The following is an 18,057-nucleotide window of genomic DNA, read 5'->3' as shown; positions in this document are numbered from 1 at the left end:
ATGGCGGGGGTGGGGGGTCTTGGTGTTGACATTTGCCTGCTCTACAACACTGGGGCTCAAGATCTCCTGCTGTTTTTCCGAGGTGGGGCTTGCTACTGGCTTGCTGGGATGCTTCCTGTCCTGAACCACGTTCCCCTTTTACCTTAGACAGACCTGTCTTGCCTATCTTCCAAGTTTCTGGGGCTAAAAGATTATTTCATCCCATCTTTTTGCCGGCTCTGATGTTCCAGGATTTATTTTGGGGTGCTATTTTATGGTTGTTTGGAGGTGAATATGGGAGAGTTATAGCGATATACTGCTTACTCTGCCATCTTGGCTCCCTGAAGTCTGAAATAATATTTTTTAAAGTGCTTAGCACAGTATCTGGTACATAGTTAGTGCTTAATAAATCCTTCCTTCCTTCCTTCCTTCCTTCCTTCCTTCCTTCCTTCCTTCCTTCTTTCCTTCCTTCCTTCCTTCCTTCCTTTCTCTGCCTCCTAGTTTGCATTCCTCTTTCAGGATTCAAAAAGATTTTAATACATTAGAACATTGGTCAGAATGTAACAAGATAAAATTTAACAGTAATAAATGTAATGCCTTACACTTGGGCTCAAAAATCACAAGCATAAGATGTGTGAAACAGGACTAAACAGGAGTCTGTTTGAAAAAGAACAGGGGGTTGTAGTGGATCAGAAGCCCATTATGAGTCAACAGTGTGATGGGGTAGTCAAAAAAGCTAAGGCAATCTTGGGCCACAGTGTGAGACATGGTATACAGGAACAAAGAAGCAATAACCTCATTGTACTATATCCTGGTATGAATGTACTTGGGGTAACATGTTCAGTTCTAGGCACATTGATGAAGTGACTTGAGTGAGAGAGAGGTGAGAAAATGTATTGGGGACATCCCACCTGCCTTCGAGTACCTGAAAGGCTAGCATGTGAAAAAGGAATGGCATTTTTTGTCTTTGTTTGTTCCCAATGCACAAAGTGTGTAGACATTGCAAAAAGCAAATTCTGGCTTATTGTTCAAAGCAACTTCTTAACAATTAGAGCTGTCTCTAAGTGGAATGTGTTCCCTCAGGACATAGTAGGTCCCTCTAGTTGAAGGGCATTATGCAAAGTGTGGATGACTGTCGCTTGTGTGTTGTAATGAGGATGATTTTCTCAGGGATGGGTCACACTGCTGTGGTCCCTTCCAACTCTGAATTTCTGAGATTTTGTGATTGACTCTTGGCTCTCCATGCCTAGTCCTAGGCCTCCCTTGGGAGCACAGCTTCTTTACCTTTTCTATGTCTTGGAACTCTTGGACAGTGTCTGGTGAAGCCTACCAACACCTTCCTTTCTCAAAATCATATTTATAAATTCATACAATAAAATACAGAGGATTACAAGGAAAATAAAATGTGAGTGAAAATTAAGACATCATTATTCTTTCTTATCCAAGTCTACAAACACTTTAAAATTACTGACAGACCCCAGACTAAGAACCCCTGCTCCATAGCACTCCACTCCTGGTTCCTAAAGGCTGACCCACATCAATTTTCCCTTCCCTATCACTCTGAGAAGCCAAGCGGTTTCACTGAGCCTCTATTAGGTCAGTGTTACTCTAACTTCCCTGATTGAAGTACCCCCTCCTACAGTTACCCCTGCAAGGCTTATTGCGTCCTGAATCTTCTTGGGTCTAGCTGAAGCTATCAGTTCTCTTCTCTGCCTAGGCAGCCAGGACCTGGTCTGAACACGAGTGGAACAGACAGACAGATCCGTGTAGTGATAGTAGGCAGGTCATGGGGTAAAACTGGCCAACATGAAATCTTAGTTTGCTTCATAAAATTGAGAGCTGAATCATCTCCACCTACAATGAATGATAAAGAAAGATGTGGGGATGCAGGCAGGGTGGTGTGGTAGAAAGAGAACTCAATTTGGAGCTTGTATCCTGGCTCTCTACCTCTTACTATGGTGCAGGCAGCATCATATACTAGGCTGGAGTGTATACTGTGCTGTATAAGAGGAAGAACACTAGGCATGAAGTCATAGGGAACCTGAGTTGATATCCCAGGCCTGCCACTTGCTGGTCATGTGACCATACTTACATCACATGACCTCTCTGGGCTTCAGTTTCCTCATCTATAAAATGAGGAGTTTAGATTGGAAGGTCTCTAAGGTCCTCTCTTACTCTAAAACCACGATCCTGCAGTCTGAAGTCCAACTAGGATCTGGCAGTGCTAAATATAAATATGAAAACCCACCAGGCACACATGGAAACGAGTGAGGCTCTCTTTGTTTTCTCTGCTATTGGCTTCAGGAAGGCATCAGTTGGAATGCCACCAAGGGAGTCAAATGGAGAGCTCATCCCAAATAACAAGGCAACCCAGACAAGTCATGATGGATTTCTTGGTTTCTCTTCCCTATCTTGTTAATTACTTGCCTCTCATTTCAGAAATAGATAGCTTGAACACAGCTACTCAGGGCAAGTTGTACTGTTTACTTGATAGTGAGATTTATGTATCAGCCTTTCTCCAAAGAGCACAAAGGCCATGTACTTTGTAGAAGTTAATAAATGAGCAGCCTAATGATCATTTCTTACAGCTTACTATATTGCCCTTGACTTTAGCAATGACATACTCATATTCTACCTGAGAGGAAAGAAGCAGATGGAGAATGGGGCGGGGGACACCTAAGTTATTTGCATCATTAACAATCTTGATCCATTTCCCAGGAAGGTGGAATAACCTTAACCAAATAGCCCTTTACCTAAACATAAAATTCATCGCAAATGTCCCCTACAGCCAACAAGTAGCAAATGTCCTCTAGCTCTGCCTGCCTGATAGGATGCACTGAGTGCATTAGTCTGCTCCTCTAAGTCTTACGCAATCTCTCTCTTTTTTCTAGACTGTAAGCTCTTAATAGAAAGTGATAAGACCTTGCTATGAGATTTACTTGACAACAGCAAATTTTTCAAAACTTTAACATGGATGAAGCCTTTATTTTGGCCTCGAGGACTGCAGGAGCGTGTAGGTCACAGGGTCAGGTGGACACCCACTGGGGACAGGAAGAAAGTTGCCTCGATTGTTCACAGATTTGGTTATGAGTGCTCTACATGTTCTGCTGAGCTTAATAAAAACTTGTTTTCAAGTTACTATGTTGCTAGCTTGAATGCTTGTTTGCTTGGAAGGTGAAGACCCTTTCCCTTTTGTCATGGGAATACAGAAGGTTGATGGTCCCACGGAAAATTCTGGGTGGGGACACAAGCTAAAGAATAGATTTGGGTGAAACATACCCAAAACTGAATTTGGCCTATATAAACCTTTAAGGTAGCTAGGTAGCACAGTGGTAAGAGTAGTATATGAGTTCAAATCCTGCCTCAGATACTATCTAGTTGTGTGATCCTGGGTGAGCCCATTAACCTCTCTGTGCCTCAGTTTCCTCATCAATAAAATTAGTGGGCTATATTACATGTCTCTAAGGTCCTTTCCAACAGTAAATCTATGATTTGTTGGTCTTGAGCCACAGATTATAGACACGTCAGATCATATCTTATTATTATAGCATTTAATACCTATACATAGTAGGTACTTCATAAATGTTTCTTGGATGCATAAATAAAACTGCATTTTCAACCTTATTTCTCACTATTCTTCTATACGGAACTCTTTGATTTAGATAACCTAATTTACCCCTTTGGCTGAAACAAACCCAAACGGTCACTTTGACCCTAAACACAAGTGTGGTTCATTCTACGAGATCTTTTACCCTTCAATTCTGTATCACTCACTTAGAACTTACTGTATTCTGCCTTCTTTTTTCAGTTCTCTTGTTTTCATGTATTATTACCCCAACTCTGCCTTGAGGACAAGAACTGTGTCTTACACTTCTTAGTAACCTCCCAGTGCCTAACACTGTATCTTGCACAGAGTAGTTTCTTAATCAGTGCTTGCATCTTACTCTACCATCACAGAGAAGGCTCTGGTCAGCACAGAGGGTAGAGAGTCTCCTCTTCCCCTGAAAAGACCTGAACTCATTAAAATGCACTTTAAGTAATTGTCAAACAAAAAAAATTTATCAAAACAATAATAGCAGTGAAGAAACCTGAAGAGAAGAATGACATCAAAGAAACGGTGCTTAGGAATACACAGCTATTAAATGATTAATAATACAAATTATAATATAGACTCATATAATTAGTGAAATCATGCTTTGAAGGTCATCAACATTTTGTGTTTCTAATTATGGCATATCACTTGCGATATCAATTAGGACATTCCTGATGAGTAAATAAGAATTGTTCCCTTGAGTGCCTCAGAACTGCTCTCTGATAGGTCACTTGGTTTTGTCATTTTTAAGTAATCTCGTCATAACCTACAGCTCGCTCAACTGCCACGTGCAGGTTGATGTCGAGTGCTTGCAAATTGCACTGGGAAGAGCTAATGAGTATCAGGCAAAATGTGTCTGTCGACCGGAGTTTATGAAGTGGTGATTAATGATCAAGTGGTGTTTCAAACTTAACTAACTTACTAATGACCACATTTGTGAATTGCTTCCTAGCAAAACAAAACATTGCCTAATGATCGGGTCCAGACTTTGACAAACTTTATAGTCTTGAATCCAGGAGACGCTTCTTATCAGCCCAATGGAGGCACAGAGCCAAAGAGTAGAGAAAAGGAGGCAACATTGACCATTTAGAGTGTTTGATGGAGAAAATGGATTTCCAGGGACGTAAAAGTTGCCAGCATCGACAAAGGAGCATGAGCTAGTTTGTGGTAAAATGAACCAGGGTATTAAAAGGAATTCCTCTCTGAGCCCTTCTCTAAGAAAATCTCAGAGAGCCTTTCTTGGCCAATACTGCTATTGACATTCTGGACTTCCAAGATTTTCTTTCACAGAGTTGATGGAACTAATTCAGTGAAATAAAAGATATATGTCTCATTCAAGCATGGCATTATAATCCTCAGTTATATCTCTTGGTAAATGATGTGGCTGAACACACACACACACACACACACACACACACACACAAACCTAGTGTAAAAGAGATTTAACTTTGTCGATCTGAAAAATGCTGTGTACCTCAGAGGATTCACCAAAATACAGTAAAGTCTTCCACATGTCCCATTGTGCATCAAAGGCCCACAAGTGGTGAGCAGAAGCATCTGTATTCTATTCTAACCCAAGTACTTCATAATGTGTCTATAAGCTTTAGAAGAGAGGCAGTGAATAGAGAGAGGGCCAGTCTCAGAGTCAGGAAATAAATACTTCGTACAGTTCAGCTTTCTGGCAGGGATGCTCAATGTGTGCTTAAAGAGCCAGAATGTTTGCAAACATTTCACTAAGTGTACATGGACTTCCAGAGCCTTGGAACACCATATATGCAACCTGATCTAGGTGCCAAGTGTTGGCCCCAGAGGTTGCCCTCTCTCTCTGGGTTATCTATGTGGCGCAGAACAGGGGTCAAAGGGTAATGAAGGGGTGAAGGGAACAGAATGGTACATACTCTGTTAGACACAGTCACTATAGCAGTGATTGTGGCTTAATCTTGTTTGTTACAAGGACAGGCACTTGTTGAGTGGGTGGGCGTATATCTGGAAATGACAGACTTAAAAATATAAATAAAACTGACTTTAAAAATAATAAAGCTAATGCAGGGTGACAACATTATTCATGTTATATATGTATGCCAGAAATTCAATTCATGAAACAGTTATTACGTATTTACTAAGTACAAGGGACAGGCAAGGAACTCATTGCTATCAGGTATGCCAAACTTCAGCGTACCAAAGGTAGTAGAAGTTCTGTGCTACCAGGGACTTGAAGATAGAGAACTGCCTATTGACTTCATGTGGGAGATGTCCTCCGAGTGAGCCTAATTCCTTACCATCTTGAGATGATGCTGAGCTGGCACCCAACATGAATTCAGTTTGTCCCTACAGACCTAGCTACAACTATTATCTTTCAATGCTGGAGAAAGAATACAGGATCTCAAGCCTCTGGGAACCAGAAAGGGAAGAAAGTCTACATTAAATGGGACTTGTACCAATTTAAGTTCCTGAAGACATCCATCAGAGATTCTGCTCCTTGGCATGCTAAAGGTACTCGGGGGCCAAGTGGATTGAGTGACTAAGGGGCTAAGTCTGGCTCTATATGCTGTGGTTGAGGCACACCAAGAAGATGCCTAGCACGTACAGTTAGCATTTGGGGACCTCACCATTAAATCCGTGGAAGCCCAGCAGACTTGGATTATAAGTTCAGAATGACTATAGGATTGAATATCACTTATTCACTGACATGGATGCCCTGCTACCTTCATTCATAAATCCGTGCATTTAAAGTGACCAGGCGAACAACTTTGGAAGCTGATGAAACTACCCAGCCCTACGTGCTATGCTCAGTTACCAAAGGACTATGATGAATGGGGAACCATATCAATTGGCTCTTCTCCCATCCTGTGAAAGGCACACTCTCAGCTTGTGCTCTCCACTCCCTCTAATTGAGAGCTTCTGTCTCCTGTGGGAATAATCGGGGACACACGCATTTCCATATCTCTCCAGGTACTCCCACCCCTATCTACCTCAATCCAAGGTCCTAGCCTCTCTCTTCCCATCCCACCATGCCCTCTAGAACACCAACTTTATTTTTAGCAAATTCTAGAACTTTTCACTCTTTCCATCTTTTGGTACTTTGAGAAACTCAACCTCCATGGCTACCCCCTCCAGTTCTGGGTGCTCCTTCTGTCATGCCTTCCTGTGCCACTGTGCCACAATGCTCTGAGTCAGGAGGAGGAGAAGGAGGAGGAGAAGGAGGAGGAGGAGGAGGAGTTGTACACCTTGTATCCCCCAGACACTTTCAGACAATCCCTTTGCCCCTATTACTCAGCCATCTTTCCTCCTTTTTGTTCCATCTTTCCATCTTTCATTTTATCTTTCTATATCACCTGATCTAGACCTCTGTCAACATCATTCTGAGTTATAACTAAGGGAAAGTTACAAGAGTTTTGCCCCATGTCAGGATATTTAAAGGGTACCAACAGGCAACACAACTTAGTTGGCATAAACTAAAAGGATGTTGCAGAACATTGTGTTGGGAGTATTTCCTCCTCTGTCTGCCCTGCTCCCATGGCAGCAGAAGTGGTAGCCTTGTCCTAGGGGGGCTTGCTCCTCTGTCCTGGTATCCTAGGAGTATCATAACCCAAATGAACAGCAGCTCATTTCTCAGCTGACATAATTAATACCACTTCTCCATGATTCTGTTTTCATGCTGCATCGTTGCATATTCATGTCAGCCATATGCTTCCTTATTGCCCTCTTGGCCTTTAAAGCCGTGCTCCTATATGTATTACATACAGTTATCCTTTCCACATCATGACTTTCCCTATCATAGTTTTGATACATTGAGAGTCGACATAAGAAATTAAATGGGAATCTGGGAGGAGTTTTGTGGAAGCCACAGACGACACATGAAGGCCAGCAGATGACACAGAAAAAGCTTAGACACTCGGAAATGCACAAAATATATGTATACTATTGTATAATACCAACACAAATTTTATAATACTTACTAATAAATATCCCCATTCAAAAAAGGAAAAAATTCAGACTTCTTCTCTGGTACGAAGGAAGGCCAAAAAAATTTTAGGAGGGCTTTTCCAGATCGCAGAGATGCTGCTCCCCTTAGCTGCCATGATATAGAAGGGATATTGCACAAGCAAGTGGTATTCTTTATCAGTGTCACGCACTGACATCCATGAAATACTCAGCCTAAAAAAACCCTACATTACAATAAAGAAGACGCTAAGGAGAGGCGTCATCCTTCAACACAGGATTCAGATGTGGAAATGATCTTACTGCCCTCCCTTTTTATTAGGGAATAAAAGCAGCTGTTATGGCCATATGTGGTGTAGTCAAACTCAGAATGAGATAAAAGCTTGTTGTTCTGTTAAGGGTTATGTCTATTGGTTCATGTTATGTTTTGATCAAAATTGAGTCAGTAAACGGTCCGTACATTGCATGCATATTTTGGCAAAAACACCATAATCAAAGGCTTTCATACAAATATTAGGTCAAAGCCTAACCTCAAATTCCCCAAGTATCTTCTGGTGGGTTTCTTAAAAGTGAAACAAACCCCCGACCCCCAGACCCCCCTTTTAATTCATTTTAGCAAAAAAAAATAAAAACCTATTTTATACCCACTATTGTGCTGTTCTCTGTAATTTGAATAGCATTATGTATGGTGATTTATGATAATCATTGCTTCCTACATGGCACTAAGACTTAATGTCAACTCCTCAGAGGACAGAATATTGTTCTATGGTTGAGTGGCACCGCAAATATGGATTGTATGCCAAAGTTTCTTTGCTAGAACATCAAAATGGTAAGCATGATTGTGTTTATCTAGCATTGACATTCTCATAGTATCAGGAAAGACATCAAAGGCTAACGCTTGACAAGCCTTCATCGTGGTCTTCATTTGACATGCATGAAAATTTCAGCTACTGAGTTGGGGCTACAAGTTCAGCTCTCTTTTCAGACTCACCGACAGATGATATGGCAGAGAAGAAGACTTGTACTCAGTGTTTCCTTGTGACTCAAGTCTGATAGGGTTGAGTCACAAGGAAACACTGAGTACATGTCTTCGTCTAGGCAGCTAGAAGTGGTATAGAGCACCAGGCCTAGAGTCAGAAAGAACTGAGTTCAAATCCAACCTTAGATACTTACTAGCTATGTGACCCTGGACAAGCCACTTCACCTCTGTTTGCCTCAGTTTTGTCATCTGCAAAATGGGGAATGATAATAATAGCACCTACCTTACAGGGATGTTTTGAGGCTCAAATGAGATAATATTTGCAAAGTGCTTAGCACAGTGCCTGGCACACAGTAAGTACTATAGAAATGGTAGCTATTATTGATAGCTATTAACTCAGAGCAAAGTAGATTCAGGAGAGGGCTATGCTAAGGGGGAAGATGTCCCAACACCATAATGAAATTGTACCCGAGATCTGGAGAGGCAATCCATCCCGAAACCACTCCATGGCGCCATAATATGACACTTTGTACTACCTGAAGCCTGAAACCGTATCAAGCAGCAAATACATAAACTGTCAGGTGTTGTTTCAAGTCGAGTGATTTTCTAGGTGGAAATGAGGTTTCCAACAGCCAAAGGGACTTCCTTTTTAAATATCCCTTCTACAAAGTGTGAAGAGCTTAGACTGCCCTACATAATTTGAGTTCATTGTGCATACAATATATGTGTGTATATCTGTATTATATGTCTATATGATATATGTGTGTATATATAATATATATTATGAGAGAGGTGTCACCACAGTGGATAGATGGCCATCTTTGGAGTCAGGAAGAACTGACTCTAATTTCACCTGTGTGACCCAGGGCAAGTCACTTAACCTCATAATGCTCCAGGCAATTCTCTTAGACTCCCTAAGTTACGGATGAGGGTTTTTTTTTTTTATTTTTAATTTTTTTAACATTCATTTTGTTAAATTTTGAGTTCAAATTCTCTCCCTCCCTTCCACCCCTCCTCTACCCATCGATAAGGCAATCAGCATGATATCAATTACACATGTAAAGTGATGCAAACTATATTTCCATCTTAGCCATGTTGCAAAACAAACAAAAAAAGCAAGAAAAATGAAAAAAGTGAAAGAAGTATGCTTCAATCTGCACTCAGAGCTCATCAGTTCTCTCTCTGAAGATGGCTAGCATTTTTCATACAGATGAGTTTCTGAGCTGAACGGTCAGAAATAGTTCCCTACACTGATACCAGAAACCCAAACCAAGCTACACAAACCCCCAAGGAGCTCCTAATCCAAATGACAATAATATTGGTGAAGTCTAGCTTGCCTATGCTAACTCCAGCTCAAGGGTTGTCAGTACTTCCTTTTATCCTGGCCTCATAGCTCTAGGTATCTCTACACACATAGAATATATATGGATAATTTACATTGATACAGACAGAGTCCTCCAAACTATTTAAGCATAAAATTACAGTATGATTTTGGGGACATCCTGCCTATGCTAATCATCACATTTTGAGGATACAATGATAAATTACACTTGTTATTTTGGCCACTAAAAAATGCAAAGTTACATAGAACTGAGCAAGGTAAATATGCAGGTTTTTCAGCATGCTTTTTCGTATAGGATTTGACACATAAAAAATGCAGTTTGGAAAGTCACTACACACCAGTAAAGTGTGCGGTGTGTTTGCTGTAGCTTCAGGGGTTTGAGTTTGAAAGGTTAGCTCTCCAGAAGCGATTCTACTCCTCTTGGGTGCAGGGTCTGTATTTCTAGTAAATTATCCCTGTATGTTGTTGTTCAGTCATTCAGTTGTGTCCGATTCTTTATGACCCTGTGGACCACAGCGCACCAGGCCCTTCTGTCCTCCAATATCTCTCAAAGTCTGGCCAATCTCATGTTTACTGTTTCTATGACACTATCTATCCATCTCAAGCTCTAGTCTCCCTTTTTTTTTAACTTCAATCTTTCCCAACATCAAGGTCTTTTTTCTCCCACTTAATACTATTTTATTTTTTTTCTAATTACATGTAAATATAGTTTTCAACATTCACTTCTATAAGATTTTGAATTTTATTCTCCCTCTCTCTCTCTCCTCCTCCCTCCCCAAGATGACAAGCAATCTGATATAGGCTATACATGTACAATAATAAAAAAAAAAAAACCATATAACATCAGGATCTTTTCCAATGAGTCCCATCTTCTCATTATGTGGCCAAACTAAACTTCAGCATCAGTATTTGACCTTCCAGTGAATAGCCTAAATTAATTTCTTTAAGTATTGCCTGATTTGATTATCCATGTATGGACAGTGGTGACTGGGCAAACGACTCCTGGGCCATAATAACTGCTGGCAGAAGAGAGCAGTAATAACTAGGGGAATCAGGAAACGCACAGAAGCTGAGTCTTGAAGGAGGCAATGAATTCTAAGAGGCAGAAGGAAGAAAGCAAGCATTTACTAAGTGTCTACTATGTTCAGACACCGTGCTAAGTGCTTTATAAATATTAACTCACATAGTCCTCAGATCAGCCCAAGGAGGCAGGTGCTATTTTTATCCCCATTTTACAGATGAGGAAACTGAGGCAAATAGCGGTAAGTGACTTGCTCAAGATCACACAGTTAGTGTCTAAGGCTAGATTTGAACTCAGGTCTCCCAGATTCCAAGTCCAGTGCTTTATACATTAAGCTACCTAGTTGCTTCTCTGCAAGGAGGTATTCCTGGTATGCAGGGCAGTCTGTACAAAGACATGGAGACAGGAAATAGAACATCAGGTTTGGAAAAGAACAAGTAAGGAAACTTGCCTAGAATAATGAGTGAATGATGAAGATTAATGTGAAATGAGTCTAAAAAGGAAGGCTGGAACCAGATTGTGATCAGTATCAAATGACAAGCTGAGGAGTTCGTACCTTGTTCTAGAGGCAATAGGGAGCCACTGAAGGGTCTTAAACACAGCTATGGCATGGTTAGAGCATGCTGCAAGAAGACCATTTCCAACCAGATCACAAATTCCTAGAAGGAATGCTTTCTATTTCTTTATTGCGTCCATAGCATAGTGATGGGCATGGATGAAGGTGTCTCCCATCTCACTACTTGTTGCATGACAAAGCCTCTACCAGGCCTGACAGCATCCTTGTGTTTTGTAGAACCTTGGACAAAACAATGGTTTTCAATGCCAAAGGGAGCGTCATAGAGAGGCAACAACCTGGGCAAATCTCTACATACATAATTATGGGGAGTGGGTGCCACGTCATGAAAAAACCAGGGATAGAATAGTCCAGACAACCAAAGTAATATAGGCCACATCCCCCAAACCTCTGTTTTCAGAGGTACACGTTTTTAGAAAGAGAACTAATGTACATTAGTACGAACAGCGGAGTAGGAGGCAAGAGACATGGGTTCACATCTTGAATTCGTCACTTGCTTGGCTATGTGACCTTGTACAAGTCACTCATCTTCTCTGGGCCTGTTTTTCCTCATGTATAAAATGCTAAGTTGGATTAAATTGTTGCTAAGGTCCCAGCCTACTTGAAATTGATAAATCTGTAAGCCAAGCAGCATAGTTAGGCATCGATCGATGGAGAGAAAATGTGGCAGCTAGACAAAGGCAGCTTGCCCACCTCTCTCCTGGGTAATCCACAATGGTTTTAGAGGATGAACAACTGTCATTCTTTCCTCTCTCCTGAATCTCTACTCTCGTATAGGGGACCCCAGGGAAATTAAAAAAAAAAAAAAAGAGAACCTTTATCTTTCAAATAAGGCAGAGTCCATTGATGAGGTCAAGGCAGCTGGAAACTGCCAAATGGAACTCTTACCAATTTGGAGCACCAGCCTATTCTAAATGGAACCTATATGGGTTGAGTTATAGGCCAGGGAAACAATAAGTAAGTGAGTCTTTTTTCTCCTGACATGCACTTCTTTTCTGGCTGCTGAGGAAGATAAAGATCAGACTCCTGTTTCTGATTCCCTAAGGGATGTTGGCAGTTGAGGTCCCAGGGCTCATCAGAGCATCTATTCACTCAGAGTATACCTAACGATGAATTCCTTGGTCTGGGATCTATGATGAGTTTTATTATTAATGTGAAAATGAATCTGACAAATTTTCTTTGTTCAAGTTATCGCCCAGGTAGTCAGGGAAGTAACTGAGCATGGAACGAAATTAACTGAGAGGTAGTAATTTTTTGTCAATTTTGAGCATCTCATTTATAAAGCAAAACTTAATAACCTGTAATTCTCAGGCACAGTTGCAGAGTTCATCTCCCTGACTATGGCAGGCATATTAAACCCAGATGTGAAAAATAACAAAGACTTCTTCCCCTCCAGGTAGGATGAAATTTCCACAAGACAGTCTGTACCAGCTGCACACCTATATGAGGAATTGAGGGAGGGAACAACCATATCTACGTGGGCACAGCCCACTGAACCAGTCATGGTATAGCTGGTTCATGTTCTTTTAGCCATTAAGGCTTATCTGATTTGGTCAATATCTGGCAAAGCATCTGGTCAAAACTGGCGATTAAGCAGGAAATTCTTCATTTCAGATTGTCACTTAGACATCCCCTTAGTAACAGACTGTGAAGCATCCTCAAATGTGGAAATGTGGTTATCTTTAGGGGTTCACTGAAACCCAATTTGCCATGACTTATACACTGTATTTATGTGGATGGAGAGAATATGTTATGGTCATATGAAAAAGAATTGGACCTGCCATTTGGGTACATCTCCTATTGTACCTAGTATATCTAGTTGTATATTATTTTGCTGCTACTGAACTTTCCAAAGTTTCGACATTAATGATGCAGTCAGATTTTAGACTCTTTTATCTGCTTTCAACTACAGGGTACTATGGGGGTACAAGTCCATTTGCAAGAGAGTGAAATTATTCTCCTGGACTTCATATACAATTGTCTTGATGATATTTGGATCTATAGATAGGAAAGTATACAAAGCTTATTGTTGGGAATATTTTTTAGAACCAGCCTGCAGGGGAATGAATTTGTGAGACAGAAGTGGGAGCAGCCTAGATGAGGGAATAGGGGAGGGGGCTTGAGGTAGAGGGTACGGTACTGAACTCTGATGGTGGGGATATGGGGTATTGCTTCTGATACATCATCTAGATGACCATAAGCAAATCGCTTATCCTCGGAGTCTTACTGTTCTCATTTGTAACACCCAGAGGAGCACACACCTTACAGAATTGTTGTGAGGCCAAATGAGATCATGGATGGAAAGGTTCTTTTTTGTTTGTTTGTTTGTTTTTGTTTTTGTTTTTGTCTTTTTCTTTCCCCGCAAACTTTAAAACTACATGAAGCTATTAGTCCTGCTAAAATTTTGGCAGTGAAACAAGGGTGGGATGGGAGGGGGAGAAGAAAACCAAACAAACAGAGAAGGGTTCTAAAGATACAAATGATCTGCACATAGATTCACAGATGGAGGAGAGGAACTGATTGCTAGAGAAGAAAGGCCTGGTGAGATCAAGGTAACAGGAGGGAGAGAGGGAGGGGGGATGAGCTTTTGCAAGGAGGTCCTTCTCTGAGGAAGAAGGGAAGAGGGCTGGGCAAAGATAAATATGTTTGGAGGTGATTGGGAGGGAATTGGGGCAGTTCTGGAGAAGGGTGGCCTGGCCTCAGTAAAGGAGGTGGAAGGCAGAAGTGACTGGGTGGGGGCATGAGGAGGGGGGCAGATACTGAGAAACACATTTTGGAACAGTTCCTGTGGGGAACTAGATAGTGAGTCGATGAGAAATGAATTTGTTGTTGTACAATCAGTTGAGTTGTATCAGGCCCTTTGTGACCCCACTTGGGGTTTTCTTGGCACAGATCCTGGAGTGCTTTGCCATTTCCTTCTCCGGCTTATTTTACAGATGAGGAAACGGAGGCAAACAGGGTGACGTGACTTGCCCAGGGTCACACAGCTAGGAAGCGTCTGAGGCCACATTTGAACTCTGTGCACTATGGCGCCCCCTACCTATGCACAAGCACGTACATATGTAAAACACATTCGCCTCTATTGGGCGTGATAGATTTCCAGGCAAGTCCCCGAGGGGGCGCTCAGGCATCTAGGCCTAAGCAGTTCTCAATGAGTTAAGCTTCCTTCACTGTGTTTGCAGTGCCTTCCCCTGGGGTGGGGCCCAAGGAAAGGGGGAGGGCTGAGGCAGGATAGCTGCGCAGGCGCTCTTTTGCTTTCAACCTTTCGCCTGCTTCAGTCCAGCCAATCAAGTAACAGAATTTCTAAGTGCGTCACACAGTTTCCTGCGGAGAGCGGAAGGTCCAACTAGTCTCCGGTCCGGCCGTCTCCGCTCCACCTCCTCAGCAACATGGCTGATGACCGGGTGAAGGAACTATCGCCAGTTTTTGCTGGGAGCAGCCTTGAAGAAACGGTTCCAGTTCCAATTGAGGTAGACGGCACTGTGGTAGTTTCACCTCAGAGTCCTCCCTCAAACCTGGATAACTTCGAGGCCTGGCCTTCAGAAGTCCCAGTGCAGGCATTTGAGCCATACGACAGTGAGTGCCTTTTTATTGACGATAGGGACATCGGCCTTTCGGTTGAGGTGGGGGTTACTGAGAACGGGAGTGAGAGTGAAAGCGGGAGCAAGACTTTGGCGGCCCTAGGTGTGCAGGCCGACATTGCCGCTGCCCAGTCATGGCCAGAGGAGGAGGAAATCTATGGCCTTCTGCACCTGTACAAGACTTACAGAAAGGCAGCAAGTAAAGATAAGGTGAAGCACAGTTCCATGTTGGGTATCCTCAACATTCCAAGCATGGTGACACGAATTAACCTACGCGATTTTTTGGCACCATTTCAGGAAGCCATTGATGAGGTAAAAATTATTAAAGAGAATACTCCTAGCCGGTATATGGCACTGATCAGATTTAATGCTGAGGATATTGCTGATACCTTCTACATGGTATACAATGGTTGCTCCTTTAACCAAAAGGACAGTGAGGCATGTCAGCTGGTTCATGTAGGGAGGTTTGAAGTGCAAAATTCAAGAGGTAGGGCCAGCTTTACAATGAAAAACCTTGTAGAACTTCCTCGGTGCACCACATGTCTAGAGAGAACCGGTGAATCCCTGAGAAGCACGTTCACCTGGTTATGTGACCAAAGCTTTGAGGGCCAGAGTCAGCAGAGCCAAAAGGCCACAGAGTGCCCTGTGTGTACTTACTGCCAGGTGGGAGAGCAAGAAGACCCCAGGTGTTTGGAATGTGGCATCATGTACAGCCTCCATATTTGTTTGATTTGTGGCTTTGTCACATGTGGACGAGACATGAGAGGGCATGCTGACAAGCACTTTGATGAAACAAAGCATGCGTATGGGATGCAACTGTATGACCACAAAGTCTGGGACTATATTGAAGATAAGTATGTCAAGTCAGCCATATGCCACAGCTCTAGCAATATAGGACAATATTCGAGACAGGCAAATGAACAGAAAAGTGGTGCTGTAGAACTTGGGTACACATATTTACTGTCAAGCCAGCTTGAATCTCAGCAAATCTTTTGGGAACAGAAGATAATCCAACTACAGAAGGAGTCCAATGAGAAAATGAACAACATGAAAACTAAACTTGCCTCAACAATTGAGAAATGTAGTAAGCTGAAACATGACTTAAATAACTTACTAAAAGAAAAGCAAGCTGTAGAAGAAAAGTGCACTCATCTGAACACAAAAGTCTCCAAACTCTTCACTGAGTTCAAAGACGAACAAAATAGAAACAAGTGCCTAATAGCCAGCCAAGTTCTCCTACAAAACCAGCTGAAGGAGGAGGAGAAAGTTCTGAAGGAAACCTGCAAACACATAGACAGGCAGATTACCGAGATCCAGGGGCAACTACAAGATATCATCTTCTACTTAGAGGCCCAGCAGAAAAGCAGCGATCTGTCAACTGAAATCAGGGAGGAGATGGAAGAAGGATAGATCAGTATTGCCATGGATGTCTCTGCAAGCTCCCCCCAGGAGGAGGAACTGTAAAGCTGCCTTCCAGGAAGGGTTGTGGCAAGAAGGCCAGGGGAACTCACTGATAAGAAGCAGTTGATGCCAAAAACAACCCAAAGGACTGTGAAGGGACCACCTGCTGGGCAAGATATCGGTTGCTGCACAAGTATACCGACTGCAGATCGACATGACACTCATTGAATTGTTTTGCTCTTTTGTTGAAGTATAACACTGAATTGGCAATATTGTAAACTGCAATGTTTAGCCATATTGAATGAAATTTTATCTTGCTAGTCAATAAGAACCTCAGCTGCCACAATTTCCAACTATTTGAGCATTTGACATATTTGTTGATGTATTGTTATTAGATTTATATATATAATACTTAAAATGGTATATTAACAAATATTAGACATTATTAGCATTAATGAGACGTATAAATTAGCATATTTTGACATTTAGTCTTGGTGTTAATTTCAGACATTAAGAAAAAGAAAATTGAGACCTTCCTGGTTTCCAGGAGCATCCACCAAAGGGTCACCAAGAGCAGCAGCATCTGCTTTAAAGGTCAAAAGAATATACATTATAAATGTGGGAAAAGCCATTCATTGTTTCTGGAAACGTGTCAACAGATGTTCTGGCGGCATGCAAATAAGAAACATCATTCCTTTATCAGATATAATTGATGTGCATCCCTGCTAGAAGGAAATGGGTAGATTTGTTCACATGCTGTCTTAGGAGGAAACATCTGTGAACTAGACACAGATTCATGTTACCCATGGTGCATCCTCCAGGTCTAGGGATAAGCCAGAGGAAAAATGGGCCAAATAAATAAATACTGTGGTTATGGCAACAGATTTTTGCTTAATTCTAGCCTTGTTGTGAATCTTTTAAGTATGAAGGTTTGTTCTTAGTGACAGAACTTAGGGAAATTGCCACTTGTAAATGGTCCTGTTCCATCAGATCCATTCATCTGGTAAAGTCATTTGAACAGATTAAATAACTAAGTTTTGAATGAAGTAAAATAAGACATCTCTTCTGCTAAAAGTATATTCTGATGGAATTGTTGTTAATGAAATGTTTACAAAGGGTTATGTTTTATGTTAGGTAGTGACTGATAGAATAAACTTGGGGGTAGGAGGGAGGTGGGAGGGAAGGGTGATCTCAGTTAAGCCTGTGGGATTGGCAAAGGCTATACCTAAGTCAAGAAAAGGAGAATTGAATCTAGTACCTTTGAAAACTATCAATTCAGATTTGCTATTTACCAGTGTCTGGTTACCTTATGTACTCTGGAACCACAAAACTGTGTTGGGATTTCTATATGTAAAGTTAAAGTAGTAACAGCTGACATTGCTATAGCATCGTTAAGTTTCTGAAATGTTTTTCAATGATTCCATTTGATTTGATGGTGTGCAATAGGTACTATGACTTCTGCTTTATAGCTGAGGAAACAGACTTGGAGAAGTAAAAGACGTACTCAGGGTCAACCAGTTAATCTCTGAGACGGGAATCAGATCCATGCCTTCCTGATGCCAAGTCCAACCCTCTCTCCCAGAAATTCTTGTCAAATGGGTGATCCTTCCTTAAATATTTTTGTGTTCTTGGGGTATTATGTTCAT

The 18,057-nt window shown here is 41.7% G+C and overlaps 1 pseudogene; it reads left to right on the top strand.

The window, feature by feature from the left end:
• Positions 1 to 16,420, top strand: LOC114023982 (annotated as a pseudogene).
• Positions 16,421 to 18,057: the final 1,637 nt, after the last annotated feature.

This window comes from Vombatus ursinus, unplaced genomic scaffold, assembly GCF_900497805.2.
Source record: "Vombatus ursinus unplaced genomic scaffold, bare-nosed wombat genome assembly UNPS02004457.1, whole genome shotgun sequence".
NCBI classification, from domain to species: Eukaryota; Metazoa; Chordata; class Mammalia; order Diprotodontia; family Vombatidae; genus Vombatus; species Vombatus ursinus.
The sequence above is the reverse complement of the archived record's forward strand: the minus strand, read 5'-3'. Positions and strand labels throughout refer to the sequence as shown.